Raw genomic sequence first — 16,598 nt, 5'->3', positions numbered from 1 at the left:
TAATAACCCAGATCTTATTGGGGAGCTTAATGTAAAGGAACACTTAGGAGGCAGTAATCATAATAGAAGTTTTTAAATGGCAGGGATAGGCAACCATGACTGACAAGGGAAGATATAGACTGCATAAAAGCTAAGGAAAGAGCACATAAGGTAGCAAAAGTGCGTAGGAAGTTGGATGATGGGGAAGCTTTCAAAATCCAACAAAAGGCAACAAAAAAAAAAGCTATAAGAATGTGTTGCCATTGGAGAGAGTCCAGAGGAGGTTCATGAGGATGATTCTGGGAATAAAGGGGTTTACATATGAAAAGTGTTTGGCAGCTTTGGGCCTGTACTCACTGGAATTTAGAAGAATGCAGAAGTATTTCATTGAAACCTACTGAATGTTGAAAGGTCTGTTTAGGGTGGATGTGGAGAGGATGTTTCCTCTGGCGGTGGTGTCCAAAACTACAGGGAACAGCCTCAAAATTGAAGGGTGACTTTTTAGAACGCAGGTAAGGAAGAAATTTGTTAGCCAGAGAGTAGTGAATCTGTGGAATGCTGTGTCACAGGCTACAGAGGAGGCCAAGTCCGTGGGTATATTTAAGGCAGAATTTGATAATTTCCTGATTGGTCAGGGCATCAAAGGATATGGCAAGAAGGGAGGTGTATGGGTTTGAGTGGGATCAGGGATCAGCCATGATGAAGTAGCAGAGCAGACTCAATGGGCTGAATAGCCTATGTCTTATGGTCTTCTCTGCCTCCACAACCTCTCCATGAACTGTTCTGGCACTCTGTTTCCCTTGCCCCTGCAATCCTAGTTTAAACCCCACCGTGCAGCACTAACAAACCTTCCCACTAGCATATTAGACCTCTCCAGTTCAGATGCAAACCATCCTTTCTGTACAGGTCTCACCTTCTCTGAAAGAAAGCCCAATAAGCCAAAAATCTTATGACCTCCCTCCTACACCAACTCCTTAGCCACGTAATATGCAGTATAATCTTTTTAGTTCTAGCCTCACTAGTACGTGGCAAGGGTAGCAGTCCTGAGATCACAACCCTGGAGGCCCTGCCTTTTAACTTAGCATCTGATTCCCTGAACTCCCTATGCAGAACCTCATCACTCATCCTACCAATGTCATTGGTATCTACATGGACCATGACTTCTGGCTGTTCACCCGGGAAGCACCATTCCATCTGGGAATCTCATTCTCACCCACAGAAACTCCTGTCCCTTCCCTTATCTAATGAATACACTATCACCACAGTGTGTCTCTTCTCTCTCCTTCCCTTCTGAGTCACAGAGGCAAACTCAGTGCCTGAGACCCGACCACTGTGATTCTCCTCTGTTATGTTATCTACCCCTCCCCCACCCCCTGACAGTATCCAAAGTGATATACCTATGGTTGAGAGGCATTGCCACAAGGGTACTCTGCACTGGCTCCTGCACCCATTCCCCCTTCCTATGTCCTGCACCTTGGGTGTAACTACTGTAACTACTTCTCTATATATCCTACCTATCACCCTCTGCGATCTGGAGTTCATCTGTTTCCAGTTCCAACTCCTTAAATAACTAATAATTAGAAAATACCTCTTCCTTGCAGCAAATTTCTCCAATTACAGTGGATGCCAGTTAATTAAGACACATTGGGATCAGTATATTTTGGCCCAATTAGCCAAAGTTTCATGTAAACAGTTAAAATGGTATACAAAAGACAAACTGAATAAAAAATTATGTATTTAAATGAAATACAGTACAAATTAGAACACTACCTGTAGTACTACAGAACTATAAAACTGTGTATTAATTCCTAATATCTTTTGACATAGGAATTCATCCTGTGTATGTAATGAATACAATCTGTGCAAGTAATGGACTGCCTTCATACAATACGATTGACGATTGCATCCTCCAAACCTTCATTTTAATTGCAACATTTAAAATGATTGTCAATACCTTAAGGGACTACAAAGATCTTACTTGTTGAAGTAGTGAAATTCTTTCATTTTCACTCGCAGCTGTTTTCCGGCATTTCCAAGCCTGAATGCTTGAAACTGCAGTGAGCACAACAGTTCTGAATTGTCTTACTGCTTATTTCTCGGCAGCTATCAGTGACAAATATGATTGCTTTTTGAACACAAACACATACAACTGTCGCTATTTAAAAGCTGCTTTTTCTCAGCACAGTGTAGCATCTACTGTCCACACAAGTGTGCGTGACTGACGCTACTTAGAACCAGTTCAGCAATAGTCTCCTGTCCCAATTACGCAGCATAGTGTCCCAAGTAAACCAAGGGAATCCCTGCTATTTTCTCGAGTAGTTTTTGTTCTCAAAGTATTGTCCCAAATAAGAGGCTTCCTGATTAACTGATGGCCCAATTAACCAGAATCCAATGTGTTTTGATTGTAACTGCTGTGCTTGCATTTGATTAAAACTGGCGCAGAGAGAATGGGCTTGTTTTCCCACATTGAGAGTTGGGTACCCTGTAGAAATTTCTAGTTCCTGGTCTACGCACAAAGGAGAATATTTTCTCAGCATCTAAAATGTCAACTCCCCTCAAGCTCTTTCATTTTTCATTAAACTCATCACTCATTCTTCTAAACCTGGTAATATAGGCCTAATCTGCTTAACATTTATCTTATAATACAACCCATTTATCCCAAGAATCAAGCTAGGAAATATTGTCTGAACTGCCTTTAGTGTAAGTATATTGTTCTTTGTATGAGGTTATTAAAAATAAATACAGTATTCCCGGAGTGGTCTCATCAGTACACTGTACAGATGTAGCATGGCATCTCCACTTTATATCCTTTGCTTTAAGGGCAACATTCCATATTCCTTCTATTTCTGTGTCCCTCTCTAAACAATTTACTGCAGTTCTGATCTTCTAATGAGGATAGGTAAACTTACATTTGCCCACGATATTCTCCAGCTGCTGCATGTCTCCCTCTCACTTAACCTTCATATGACTCTTAGTACACTCTGTGCCAGCTGTCAAACTTACTTTCCCATTTAGTTCTGTACTGATGACAGATGGGGCTCGTTAGCCGTGGTTGGCAGCTCATTTAGGAGAAGGAAACCTCTGATCTCAAACCTCCGCTGCCTTGTGACTATGCCCATTCATGGGGGAGGATTCGGGAGTAAACCCTGAGGGAAAGATATGGAGCTGGAATCGCTAAGGCAGTCCTACATTGAGTTCAATGTTGATTGACAACTCCTGCGATGCTACTGGTGCCAAACTGTGTCGATCTCTGCTGCTCCTTTAGTTTAATCAGATGTGTGGAGAAGAGGACCTTGCTACATGGGCAACAGCTTGCTCTTCATATCGTACTGCACAAACTTGCATACCTAGACAGGCAGGATGAAACATCCACGATCAAGTCTGACTGATGGAGGCCCTCACTATGGCAGCTCTGGTAAAAATAGGTCTGTTTTTTTCAACTAGCTCATTAACTTAGAATGTGTATACAGTCGTTGTGGCTCCAGCACTGAACTTTGTTGCACCTCAATTATACACCATTTATCTCATGTTGCTTATCTTGCTTTTGATACAATTTCTTAAATATCCAAACATGACTTCCTATAAAAATCATTTCCAATGTATTTCCAATGCAGATGTCAATGAGCAAGCCTTTAATTTACTCTTTTACTCTTCATTTACTGTCTTGAGTAGGGTTATTACATTTACAATTTTATATCAATGATATTGTCAGTACCTTCATTTGAGCTCTGTCTTTTTGTGTGTTTCCCCTAGCTGTCAGTCTGTGGTTTTGTATTGCTGTGTGCTCATGTCCCCACTCCTGCTCTACTCCAGCCCCTGTATTACTCTTATCTGTTTCTCATTATTACCTGTATTGCTGCCACCTGTGTCTCATTGTGCTCCACCTATCATCTGCCTCTCTGTTTATTGCTCACTGTATTTCAGTCCTGTGTTTTCAGCTGTTTGTGCTAATGGATTTTCCTGAGCCTTACCAGTATCTGTCTGATTATTGACTCTGCCTGTTTCCTGATTCTGGTTTTGGGATTTTTCTGCATGTTTTGATTTCTGCCTGAACTTTGACACTGACATTGTTTGCACCTTGGGATTGTACTCTGTCATTACTAATACCTCCACAATATCTTTAGCTAACTCTTTCAGAATCCTGGACTGTAGTACATCTGGTCCATGTGACTTATCTACCTTCAGACTTTTCAGCTTCTCAAGCACCATCTCCTTAGTAACAGCAATAACACTCTTGCATTTGGGATATTCTGCTAGTGCCTTCCACAGTGAAGGCTGATACAAAATACTTATCAGTTTGTCCACCATTTCTTTGTCTCCCATTACTACCTCTTCAGTGTCATTTTTCAGTGGTCCTATATCCATTCTCACCTCTCTTTTACTCCTTATACACCTGAAAAAGTTTTCTGCAGCTTCTTTTATACAGTATTTGCAATCCTCTACCTTCTCATTAATTTTTGCAATATTATATGCTGACTCTTTTGCTTTCATGTTGTCTTTGACTTCCCTTGTCAGCCATGGTTGCCTCATCCTTCCTTTAGAATACTTCTTCATCTTTGGGATGTATCTTTCCTGTGCCTTCAGAAATGCTCCCAGAAACACCAGGCATTGCTGTTGTGCAGTCATCCTTGCTAGTGTTCCCTTCTAATTAACTTTGGCCAGCTCCACTGTAATACTCGTATATTTGATTTTAGATTCTGCCTCTCCAAATCAAGGTAAATTCTATCATATTATGATCAATGCCTCTAAAGGGCTCCTTTATGTAAAGCTCTCTAATCAAACCTATGTCATAACATAACACCCAATCCAGAATTACCATTCCCCAAGCAGGCTCAACCACAAGCTGTCTTAAAAATCCATCTCGTAGGCATTTTACAACTCTTGGGATCCAGCACCAACCTAATTTTCCCAATCATCCTTCATATTGAACTACTGGATTGTAAACCAAAAATGGAGCTTAGAAAAATAGAGGGCTATGCGGCAGGGTAATTCTAAGCAGTTTCGAGAGTAGGTTACATGGTCGGCACAACATTGTGGGCTGAAGGGCCTGTAATGTGTTGTACGTGTCTATGTTCTTGTTCCCCATGACTATCTCAACATTGCCTTTTTTACATGCCTTTTCTATCTTCCATTGTGATTTGTATCCCATATTTTGGCTACTTTTTGGAGACCTTCATATAACTCTCATTAGGGTCTTATTACCTTCTTAACTCTACCCACAAGGATCCTACATCTGCTGAACCTATGTCACCTCTTTCTAAAGATTTGATTTCAATTTTTACCAGTAGAGCCAACCCCCCGTCTACCTGTCTGTCCTTCTGATACAATGTGCATCCTTGGATGCTAAGTTCCCAACTGTGATCTTCTTTGAGCCTAGACTCTGTGATGTGCACAAAATCACATTTGGAAATTTCAGACTGTGATACAAGATCATCAGCCTTATTCCATATACTGTGTGCATTCAAATATAACACCTTCAGTCCTGTATTTGTCACCCTTTTTGATTTTGTCCTCCTGTTACACTTTAACTCATCCCTCTGACTGTAATGTTGTCCTAGCGTCTGCTTGTCCTTCCTCAAAGGCTCACTACACACTGCTTCCATTTGTATATCAACTGCCCAATTGTCAGCCCTATCACTCTGTTCCCATCCCCCTGCCAAATTAGTTTAAATCCTCCTTATCAGCTCTAGAAAACGCACCTGCAAGGATTTTGTCTGCCCTCAGGTTCAGGTATAACCTGTCCCATTTTTACAGGTCATACTTCCACAGAAGAGATTCCATTGATCCAGAAATCTGAAACTCTGCTCCCTGCACCAATTTTTCAGCCTCACATTCATCTGCTTAATCATCCTTTTCTTACCCTGCTTAATCCTCCTTTTTTTACCCTCAGTGGTATGGACACAGGCAGCAATTCAGTCATTACTACCCTAGAGGACCTGCTTTTCAGCTTTCTACCTAACTCCCTATATTCTCTCTTCAGGACCTTCTCCCTTTTCCTACCTATGTTATTGGTACCAATGTGTACCATGACTTCCGATTGTTCTCTCTCCCTCTTTGGAATGATGTTTACCCAATCCAAGACATCCATGACCCTGGTAGGCAACATACCATTTGTGTGTCTCTCTCTTTCACATCCACAGAATCTCCTGCCGTTTCTTCTACTTATGGAATCCCCTATCATGACTGCACTCTGCTTTTTCCCCTTTCTTTCTGAGCCACTGAGACAGACTCAGTGCCAGAGATCGGGTCACTGCAGCTTTCCACTGTAGGTCTTTCCTCCCAACAGTATCCAAAGCAGCATACTTATTACTGAAGGGGACGGCCACAGAGGTGCTCTGCACTGGCTGCTTATCCCTTTCCCTCTCCTGACCGTCACTCAGGTACCTGCCTCCTGTAACTTAGGGGTGGCTACCTTTCTATTTATCACCTCTCCATTTTCCCGTATAAGTCAAAATTCATTCAAGTGCAGCTTAAGTTCCTTTAACACAGTCTCTAAGGAGCTGCACCTCTGTGCATTTTGTGCAGGTGTCGTTATCAGGGAGACTGGAGATCTCCTAAAGTGCCCACATTTCCAACAAGTAACATACCACCAACTCTGGACCCATTCTCAGTGCATTAGCGATGTATGATCGGAAAAAAAACTTACTAGAAAAACTTAGTAGATTCTTATATATGCATTTGTAGAACCTCTGTCTATGCTTGCTTGCCCAAGCCTGTTCTTGCCTAAGCCTCTTGAGCCAAAGCCTGACCACGCTAACATTGTCCACACCCACAATGCCAGCTCCATTTACATCTCACTTCTTTTTATTGGCTCGTCCCTGCCATGTGCATAATACATCATAATGATTGCAGCCCACCAAAAAGTCCAGTGAGCACACCAACTCTTTTTAAACCTTGTGTTGCATCACCAGTGATTGATGCCTGGCACTGATTGCAGCCCATTGACAATTCCTTAATAATATACCTTAAAATAACTTGGGTATCTGTGTTTAAAATATCTCCAAAAATACATATATCTCAACCATCAGTAAAAGCAAACAAATAAAATTGGATAAATGTATAAAAAATATAAATGGATCTGGAAGTGTTACCTCTCCTTCCACAAATGCCGTCTAATTTACAGAGTATATCAAACATTTATTTTTAGACTTTCAGCATTAGAATATCATGCAAGATGTAATTCTATTTCCCCTTGTATATTTGATAATTAGTCCTTCCAATAATCTTGCTTCTTCAAAGAAGCTTGTCCTCCTCCTTCAAAGAAAGGGGCTTCCTTTCCTCCACCATCAATGCTGTCCTCACCCACATCTCTTCCATTTCGCACATGTCTGCCCTCACTCCATCTTCTTGTCACCTCACTAAGGATAGGGTTTCTCTTGTCCTCACCTACCACCCCATTAACTTCCACATCCAACACATAATTGTCTGCAGCTTCTGCCAAACCCAACAGGATCCCACCACCAAGCACATCTTTCTCTCCCCCTGCAAGGATCCCATGTGATTGCCCTCTCCCTTTGTCCCTCACCTCTGATCTCCCTCCTGGTACTTCTCCCGGCAAGCAGAACAAGTGCCACACCTACCCCTACATATCCTCCCTCACTACCATTCAAGGCCTTAAACAGTCCTTCCAGCTGAGGCAACACTTCACCTGTGAGTCTACTGGGGTCACCTTGTATCTGGTGCTCCCGGTATGGCCTCCTAAATATCAGTGAGACCTGACACAGATTGGGAGATCCTACTCTCCTTCTGCCTGAAAAAGTGAGATCTCCCGTTGGCCACCCATTTCAATTCTACTTCCTATTCCTTTTCTGACATGTCAGTCCATGACCTCCTCTACTGATGAGGCCACAGTTAGGTTGGTGGAGTAACACCTTATATTCCATCTGGGTAGCCTCCAACCTGATGGCATAAACATCAATTTCTTGAACTTTGGGTAACTGACCTCGACCCAATTCACTTCTTTCACCTTTCCTGTTTCCCACTCTCAACCTATCTCTTTATCTGCCTATCACCTCCCTCTGGCGCTCCTCCCCCTTCTATTTCTTCTAAGGACTTCTACCCTGTCCTATCAGATTCTTCCTCGACCTGCCCTTTATCTTTTTAACCAATCAGCTTCCCAGCTCTTTACTTCACACTTCCCCCTCCTGGTTTCATCTATCACCTATTACCTTGTACTCCTTCCTCCCTTCCCCCTGCCTTTTTATTCTGAGTTCTCATCTGTTTTTCCAGTCCAGAGGAAGGGTCTCAGCCCAAAATATCAACTATTTACCCTTTTCCATTGATGCTGCCTAGACTGCTGAGTTCCTCCAGCATTTTATATGTGTGGCCTGGATTTCCAGCATCGGCAGATATTTTTGTGCTTGCAGTAATCTTAATTATTTTGATTACATTTAATTTCTTCTGCTTCCAATGAAGGGAAGGTAATCTTTAGTTGCTGATACTAAACACATTTAAAAGGTAATGGCCGTAATTCGCAGTTGCCTCTGCAGTAGTAATTCATGTTTCAGATTTCATGCTGCTCCCAGATATCCAAATATGATTTAAGGAGGTCTCCCTCAGGGAATACAACATATTCATCTCAAATAACCACTCTTTTGTATCTTGGTTCCATGGGACATCACATCATTGCTAGTAATAGTTGTTAACTTCCTCTTATTTGTTCCTTTCTTTGTCGCAAAGGAGGAATTATTAACGGAATCTTTATCCAGTTGAATGCTGCTGAGTGTGCATATGAAGCCAATCAAGTTAGTATCCAGAATTTCTTCTGTTTAAGTAAAAGTGATTGCATTTTTAGTTATGTGTTTGATCCACAACCTTGAAACAAAAAAGAATTGTGTTAAAGGCCAACATTTTCAGCTGTATTTGCTTAGACTTAAGAATCTGTGGGAGAAAATACTCTCCTCTTTCCGGACATTGGAGTTGAATTGTAAAGACCAGGAAGTTCGTACAAATGCTTGAAAAACACTTTGCATTTAAGGGGAAGCATGTTGCCCTAGATATGGGATCCTTTAACAGAATTTTATGAGCAAATATTGTAATAAAAACTTTGGAGAAGGTGGTCAATGTGCTGGGTTATCCAGGGGTGCTTAATGCTTATTCAATATTATCTGGGCACCCAATGATAGCACCAGTCTGCTCATTTCCTCACTTACTGATACATACTGATGCTTTTGTGATAATATTTGACCTTTCTTGAACAGCTGCAATATAATTAGCAATATTCTGTCACTTTGGTACATTTATGTCTGTTTAAAGGGAACCGTTAACATCAGGAAACCATACTGCACAGTTTCGGAATTCTGTGCTAGGCTAGACAGGCATATATAAGGCACAAGTTGCAGAGTTTGTTTGAATACGCTCTATTGCATGGATGGAAGGAGTTCAAATACAATCCAAAGTTCAAAAAGTGTGCTTGCACTGACAGATTTCTTTTCAGTATTTAGCTGCTGAGATGTTCATTCGGTGGGAGGCACTGTAGTAACAGAAGACACAGAAATAGCAAATACTGATTTGTCAAGGTTCAGGGGGCAGGGGACATGTCCATCTGTGAAGATCTATGCCATGTGTTGTCTTCAGAGATACCATGACCTATCTGCACTTCCCAAATGAACGGGAATATTTGCAGCAGTAAAAGTGGAAAATGCTGGGAAACCATAGTAGGTCAGGCATTTTCTACAGAGTAAGAGTTTTTAATGCTTCCAGTTAATGTCTTTTTCACCTGAAGTGGGCAAACTTGACGGCGCATAGTTCAGCTATCATGTATTGGTGGTGGAGTGAATGAATGTTTAGGGTCATGAATGGGGTCCTAATCAAGTGGGATGCTTTGTTCTGGATACTGTTGACCTTCTTGAGTGTGGCTGGACCTACATCCACTGCACAATGCTAGATCTAAAATAACCGGTTTCATTACTGCTTCCTCAACACACAGATCTGGCAAACAAGCTCTTAGACATTCCATGAATCCATACTCAGAATCAGAATCAGGTTTATTGTCCCTGCCATACATCTTGAAATGTGTTTTGATTTCTTGTAGCAGTACAGTGCAAGATATAAAAAACACTACAAGTTGCGATAAAAAAAGTACAAAAAAAGGAAGTGTTTCAGGGGTTCATGGACTGCTCAGAGATCGATGGCAGAGGGGGAGAAAGTCTTCTTACAGTGCTGAGTGTGCACCTTCAGGTTTTTGTCTTGGTTGTTGAGGGTCTTTAATGATATATGTCACCTTCTGAAGATGTCCTTGGTGATTCAGCCCCCTTTGTTTTTCCAATACACTGAAATGTGTTTGCTGAAAGCTGAAATTATGATGACAAGCTGGCAAAACAAATGTTGTGCACTGCCTATACTATGTGATCTGGCTCAAGTTAATAGCACAATATATTCTCTGTGCCCATTTTACCACACTGTCCAGCTTAGAACACACCCTTTCTTTCTGTTTAATGAATTAAAATACAATAAAACAGATATTACATTTCTACTGCAAAATAGATTGACATATGGAACCTATTAAGAGTCTGAACAACATCTGGAGAAAAATAATTGTCTGATTGCAGTCTGTATTTTTGCTTTGAGAAGGAGCTAAGGACGAGAGAACTTGTAAATCAGTTCCCATGCTTTCACAGTAGTTTGCTAACTGCAACACATTCAGCAGAAATGACTTTCATTTACAGTATTTTCAGTAAAAACCCAATAATCTGTCCCTTTGATACTGGCTCACCCCCATCGCCTCCATTTCCGGAACATCTGCGTTCATCCCATCTTCCCGCTGCCTTAACAGTGATAAAATTCTTCTTGTCCTTGCAACACACACAAAAAGCTGGAGGAATTCATTCGGGCAGGCAGCATCTATGGAAAAGAGCACAGCTGATGTTTTGTTCTGGGACCCTTCAACAGGACTGGAGAAAAAGATGAGTCACATTATGAATCTTCATATTCAACACATCATTCTCTGCAACCTCTGCCATCGTCAAAGGGATCCTACCACCAAACATATCTTCACCTCCCCACCGTCTGCTTTCTTCAAGGATCACTCCCTTTCTCTTTCTCTGCTCTAGCATGGGAAACTGCAGCCCCAAATCTTCCCTGACAAATCTGGATTTGTTGATCCTGTGCCAGGCCTGACAAGATCCAGGATTTGAGAGCTAGTTCCCTGGATGGGAAATATTGGAAAGATCAAACTCTGCTGTTTGACATCTTGGGAGCCCAGCAAGGAAGGTCTTCCAACAGGATGGCAGCTGTAGCAGAGTAAGTTCAGGACTTTTGCTTTTGGCTACATGTGAGGAAAGTCTGAGTCAGTAGGCACCTATTTGCAACCTCCAGGTCAATAAATGTCATGATACACAAAGTGTTTGATATTGCTAATTGATAACACCTACAGAAGCCTTTGTTCAGAGAAATATTTTCACATAGAAAATGAGTCCACACTCAAACCTGAACTCTCAGAACAAACCAATCTATCATCTCATTCAGTCAATTGTGTAGAAAGATCAAGTCTGTATTGTCATAATGCTGAAAGCACTGTCGATATAATGATTAACAATTAATAAGTGTGACAGTAGTTTCAGTTCACATTCTTGGTAATTATCTTACAAAACCCTATAAACCCAATACCAGAGGAAACAACACACTGGACCATTGTTACATCAAGAATGCCTACCGTGCTATTCCACGCCCTCACTTTGGGAAGTCTGATCACTTAGCTGCACTTCTACTCCCTGAATATAGGAAGAGACTGAAGACTTAGAAGGTTTGGGCAAAGGAAGCACAGGAGCACCTACAGGACTGCTTTGAATCGGTGGACTGGACTGTATTCAGGGATTCATTTTTGAATCTGGATGAGTATACTGCAGTTGTTACTGACTTCATTAAAACCTGTGTGGATGAGTGTGTACCCACAGTGACTTACTGTACATTCCCAAACCAAAAGCCGTGGATTAACCAGGAGGTACGTTGTCTGCTGAAGGCTAGATCTATGGCATTCAAGTCCAACAACCCAGTCCTGTACCAGAAAAACAGGTATGATTTGTCAAGGGCGAAGGGACAATTTTGAATGAGGTTGGAGGTGATATCAGATGCACGGCAACTCTGGCAGGGTTTGCAAGACACTACTTCCTACAAAGTGAAACCCAATAGTATGAATGGCAGTGATGCTTCACTACCAGATGAACTGAACGCCTTCTATGCACGCTTTGAAAAGGAGGACACAGCTACAGCTGTGAAGATCCTTGATGACCCTGTGATCTCTGTCTCAGAGGCTGATGTTAGACTGTCTTTAAAGAGAGTAAACCCTCGAAAGGCAGAAGGTCCCGATGGAGTACCTGCTATGGCCCTGAAAACCTGTGCCAACCAACTGACGGGAGTATTCAAGGACATTTTCAACCTCTCACTGCTACAGGCAGAAGTTTCCACTTGCTTTAAAAAGGCAATAATTATACCAGTGCCAAAGAAGAATAATGTGGGCTGCCTTAACGACTATCGTCCAGTAGCACTCACATTGACAATGGTGAAATGCTTTGAGAGGTTGGTCATTACTAGACTGAACTCCTGCCTCAGCAAGGACCTGGACCCATTGCAATTTGCCTATCGCCACAATAGGTCAACGGCGGATGCAATCTCAATGGCTCTTCACACTGCTTCAGACCACCTATGTCAGGATGCTGCTCATCGACTATAGCTCAGGATTTAACACCATCATTCCCACAATCCTGATTGAGAAGTTGCAAAACCTGGGCCTCTGCACCTCCCTCTGCAGTTGGATCCTCGACTTCCGAACCAGAAGACCACAGTCTGTGTGGATTGATGATAACATATCCTCTTTGCTGACGATCAACACTGGTGCACCTCAGGGGTGTGTGCTTAGCCCACTGCTCTACTCTCTGTATACACATGACTCTGTGGCTAGGCATAGCTCAAATACCATCTACAAATTTGCTGACGAATTAACCATTGTTAGTAGAATCTCAGGTGGTGACGAGAGGGCGTACAGGAATGAAATATGCCAACTCGTGGAATGATGCCACAGCAACAACCTGGCACTCAACATCAGTATGATGAAAGAGCTGATTGTGGACTTCAGGAAGAGTAAGATGAAGGAACTCATACCAATCCTCATAGAGGGATCAGAAGTGGAGAGAGTGAGCAGTTTCAAGTTCCTGGGTGTCAAGATCTCTGAGGATCTAACCTGGTCCCAACATACTGATGTAGTCATAAAGAAGGCAAAACAACGGCTATACTTAGAAGTTTGAAGCAATTTGGCATGTCAACAATTATGCAAATACAATCAAAAACTTCTTTAATTGTTCCGTGGAGAACATTCTGACAGGCTGCATCACTGTCTGGTATGGAGGGGCTACTGCACAGGACTGAAAGAAGCTGCAGAAGGTAGTAAATCTAGTCAGCCCCATCTTGGGCATTAGCCTGCAATGTACGCAGGACAACTTTAGAAAGCAGTGTTTCAGAAAGGCTGCATCCTTTATTACAGACCTCCAACACCCAGGGCATGAACTTCTTACACTGTTACCATCAGGCAGGAGATACAGAAGCCTGAAGGCACACATTCAGAGATTCCGGAACAGCTTCTTCCCCTTTGCCATCCGATTCCTAAATGGACTTTGAAGCTTTGAACACTACCTCACTTTTTTTTTAATATACTGTATTTCTGTTTTTGCACATTTTTAAATAATCTATTCAATATACATAATTGATTTACTTGTTTATTTATTATTATGTTTATTTTATTTATTACTACTATTATTATTTTTTCTCTCTCTCTCTGCTAGATTATGTATTGAACTGCTGCTGCTAAGTTAACAAATTTCACGTCACATGCCGGTGATAATAAACCCGATTCTGGAGAAATAGGTAGGTTCCAAAAAGTGCTCATACAATTTTTCAGAATGATTCTGACTTGTTATCATCATTGGAAAGGAAAAGGGTTTTTAATGTTTAATATGTAATGAGGCCCATTTTTCCCTGTGCTTTTCTGTAACCGCAGCAAGATGACATGGGATTGACTTAAACAAGCACATTAATATTTATTTGTCACTGTTAACCTGTGCTCTGCTTGGCAGAATGAGGAAAAATATTCTGGATGTGGAGAGTGTGATGGCTTTTAAGCATTCTCATCAGAGCTAGAGAAAGAAGGCAAATGAAATCATAGCTTCAAGGCTTAACCCATAACCTTGAAGCTGGATTTATTAATACTTATTTCATGTGTAACTCTCTAAGCCTGAGATAGTTCACAATTGTAACCCAATTCTCTCTACAGCTTGCAACTAACCAGCTAGCTATTTGCTACAATCTTTGACAGCAGTGTCCTGTATCACACATTTCTGAAACCTTTTCTCTTTTTCTTTTGTCTTCTTTTACCTCCGACATTTACCTCTTCCACACAGAATAGCTGCGACTAACAACCTCTTGCTTTCAGCCATTATTAAATCTGTCTTTGTGTTAACACTGTCACAGATATTCCTTTGCTCATTCAACTTTTCCCTCTCCCTGAACTTAAAATAAGCTTGCTTTCGAACTTTTCTTGTTCTGGTACAAAGTCATTGATTTGTTTCCTCTCCACAGATGCTGCCAGGTCAGTTGAATATTTCAGAATCAGAATCAGGTTTAATATCACCAGCATGTGGCATGAAATTTGTGGCAGCAGTACAATGCAATACATGATAAATATAGAAAAAAATCCGAGTTACAGTAATATGTATATTAAATAGTTAAGTTAAAGTAAGTAGTACAAAAACAGAAATCAATAATCAAGTAGTGAGGTAGTGTTCATGGGTTCAAAGTCCATTTAAAACTTTGATAGCAGAGGGGAAAAGCCTTGTTAGTGATGCTGTGTATTTAATATTGAAGGAATGTTTGAATAATCTTGTATATATTGGTTGATTGAGCATTCTCAATCCTTTAAGTAATTAATTACGGGTTATATGTATAAATACGTGAAACCTGTACCTGCTCACCACTGCCCAGGCTCTCCTCACCCCACCCACACCACATCCTGTACCTGCTCACTACTGCCCAGGTTCTCCTCACACCCCCCCCCCACACCCTGCACCTGCTCACCACTGCCCAGTCTCTCCCCACCCCCCCCCAGATCCTGTATCTGCTCACTTCATCACGCTACCATGTCATATGTGTGCACCTCGCTTAAAGTAATCTCGATGTTCGACCCGTATTTCGGGCTCCCAAGTCTTCCTTTGATTTTGTTTAATGCTTTGATGTTACAAAGCATACCAATGGCCCTGACAGGCTAGGTTATCCCTTTTGACCTCCATCTTCATTACTCGGAATCTCAGTCAAACTTGAAGCTCTCTCTTTCTCTTACAAGCTCTGTCCCCTTTATGGCATATATAATATATGTTGCTGACAAAGGGTGTGTACCTTTTAAGGGGTTGATGCCCCTTTATGATTTCTGCAAGTTATTTCCAGCTGGACAATACTGACTGACATCTCACTGGGAGCCACACTGGAAAGCATGTGATTTTGTGTATAAACCTTCATAGTGCTGATTTAAACTTATTGTTGGCCAATTTCATGTTTTTGTGTGTGTGTGGGTGATCCAATTGAGCAATAGTGCACTGCATGTTAAGTACAGCAGGAAGTGTAAAAGCAAATTTCTAGACAATGGTTGCAAATTGATTTAATTGTGGTTCTTTTCAAAGTTTCTGATGTTTCTTTAAAGATGAGCTAAAATCACAGAATTTGATATCAATAAATCAGGGCATGTGGCTGATGCTATTAGTTATGCACAAGTAATACAAAAGCCAGTGAAAGTTCAACACATGATTAAACAGTAGGATACAGTTGATGCTGTCTTGGACACATTTCTCACCTCCTAGCTCTGCAAACATGGTGTGTTACTGTGTGCTTCACCAACAAAGTTGCTGTGTTTGCTCATAACACAAAAACTATACTTTATGTAAATTAGGTCTTTTTATTTCTTTTCTACTTGACTCACACAGGTGAATTCTCTTAAGGCCAACATTTACTCATAATGTCCTTGAGAAGATGGCGCTGAAGATTTTTTTTATGAACGGGTGAATCTGAGTTGTAAAGATACTTAACAATCCGTTAGATTGGCACTAGGGAGATAATATAGAAGTAGAAATCTGTTTCTCAGAAGTATGTTGTGTGACTTGAGTTGAAGTCCTTTTCAAGTGGAAGAGATCCTAAGTTTGGTAAATGCTCTTGAAGCAGTTTTGGTAAGTTGCTGTGCTGTATTTTGTAGATTGTATGTACAGAAACCTCAATGAGCCAGTAATGGAGGGACTAAATGTTAAATGTTAAAGATTGTAGATGGTTAAGGCCTCTCATTCTTTGTACAATTAAGATCGCCCCTTGCACAATCCTCTTAGATATTCTGAAAATTCCCTCTGGAGAATCAATAAAAGTAAGATTTTTTTTTACAAAATCAACAGAGAGTACTGTTGGTTCACTACTGAGTGCAACATCTGAGCTCTTGTATTTACAGTTCCTGTTTCCGGTCTTCCCTGCAGATCGGAACCTCTGCATGGCTAACCTACCAAATAATTTCATAACGTTAAAGTCATCAATCAGCTCCTAGTTCGGTTTTCTTTTTATCTAGAGTATAAGGTCTCCAGCTTGTTCAATCTTATCTA

Source organism: Hemitrygon akajei, chromosome 8 (assembly GCF_048418815.1).
Source record: "Hemitrygon akajei chromosome 8, sHemAka1.3, whole genome shotgun sequence".
NCBI lineage: Eukaryota > Metazoa > Chordata > Chondrichthyes > Myliobatiformes > Dasyatidae > Hemitrygon > Hemitrygon akajei.
The sequence above is the reverse complement of the archived record's forward strand: the minus strand, read 5'-3'. Positions refer to the sequence as shown.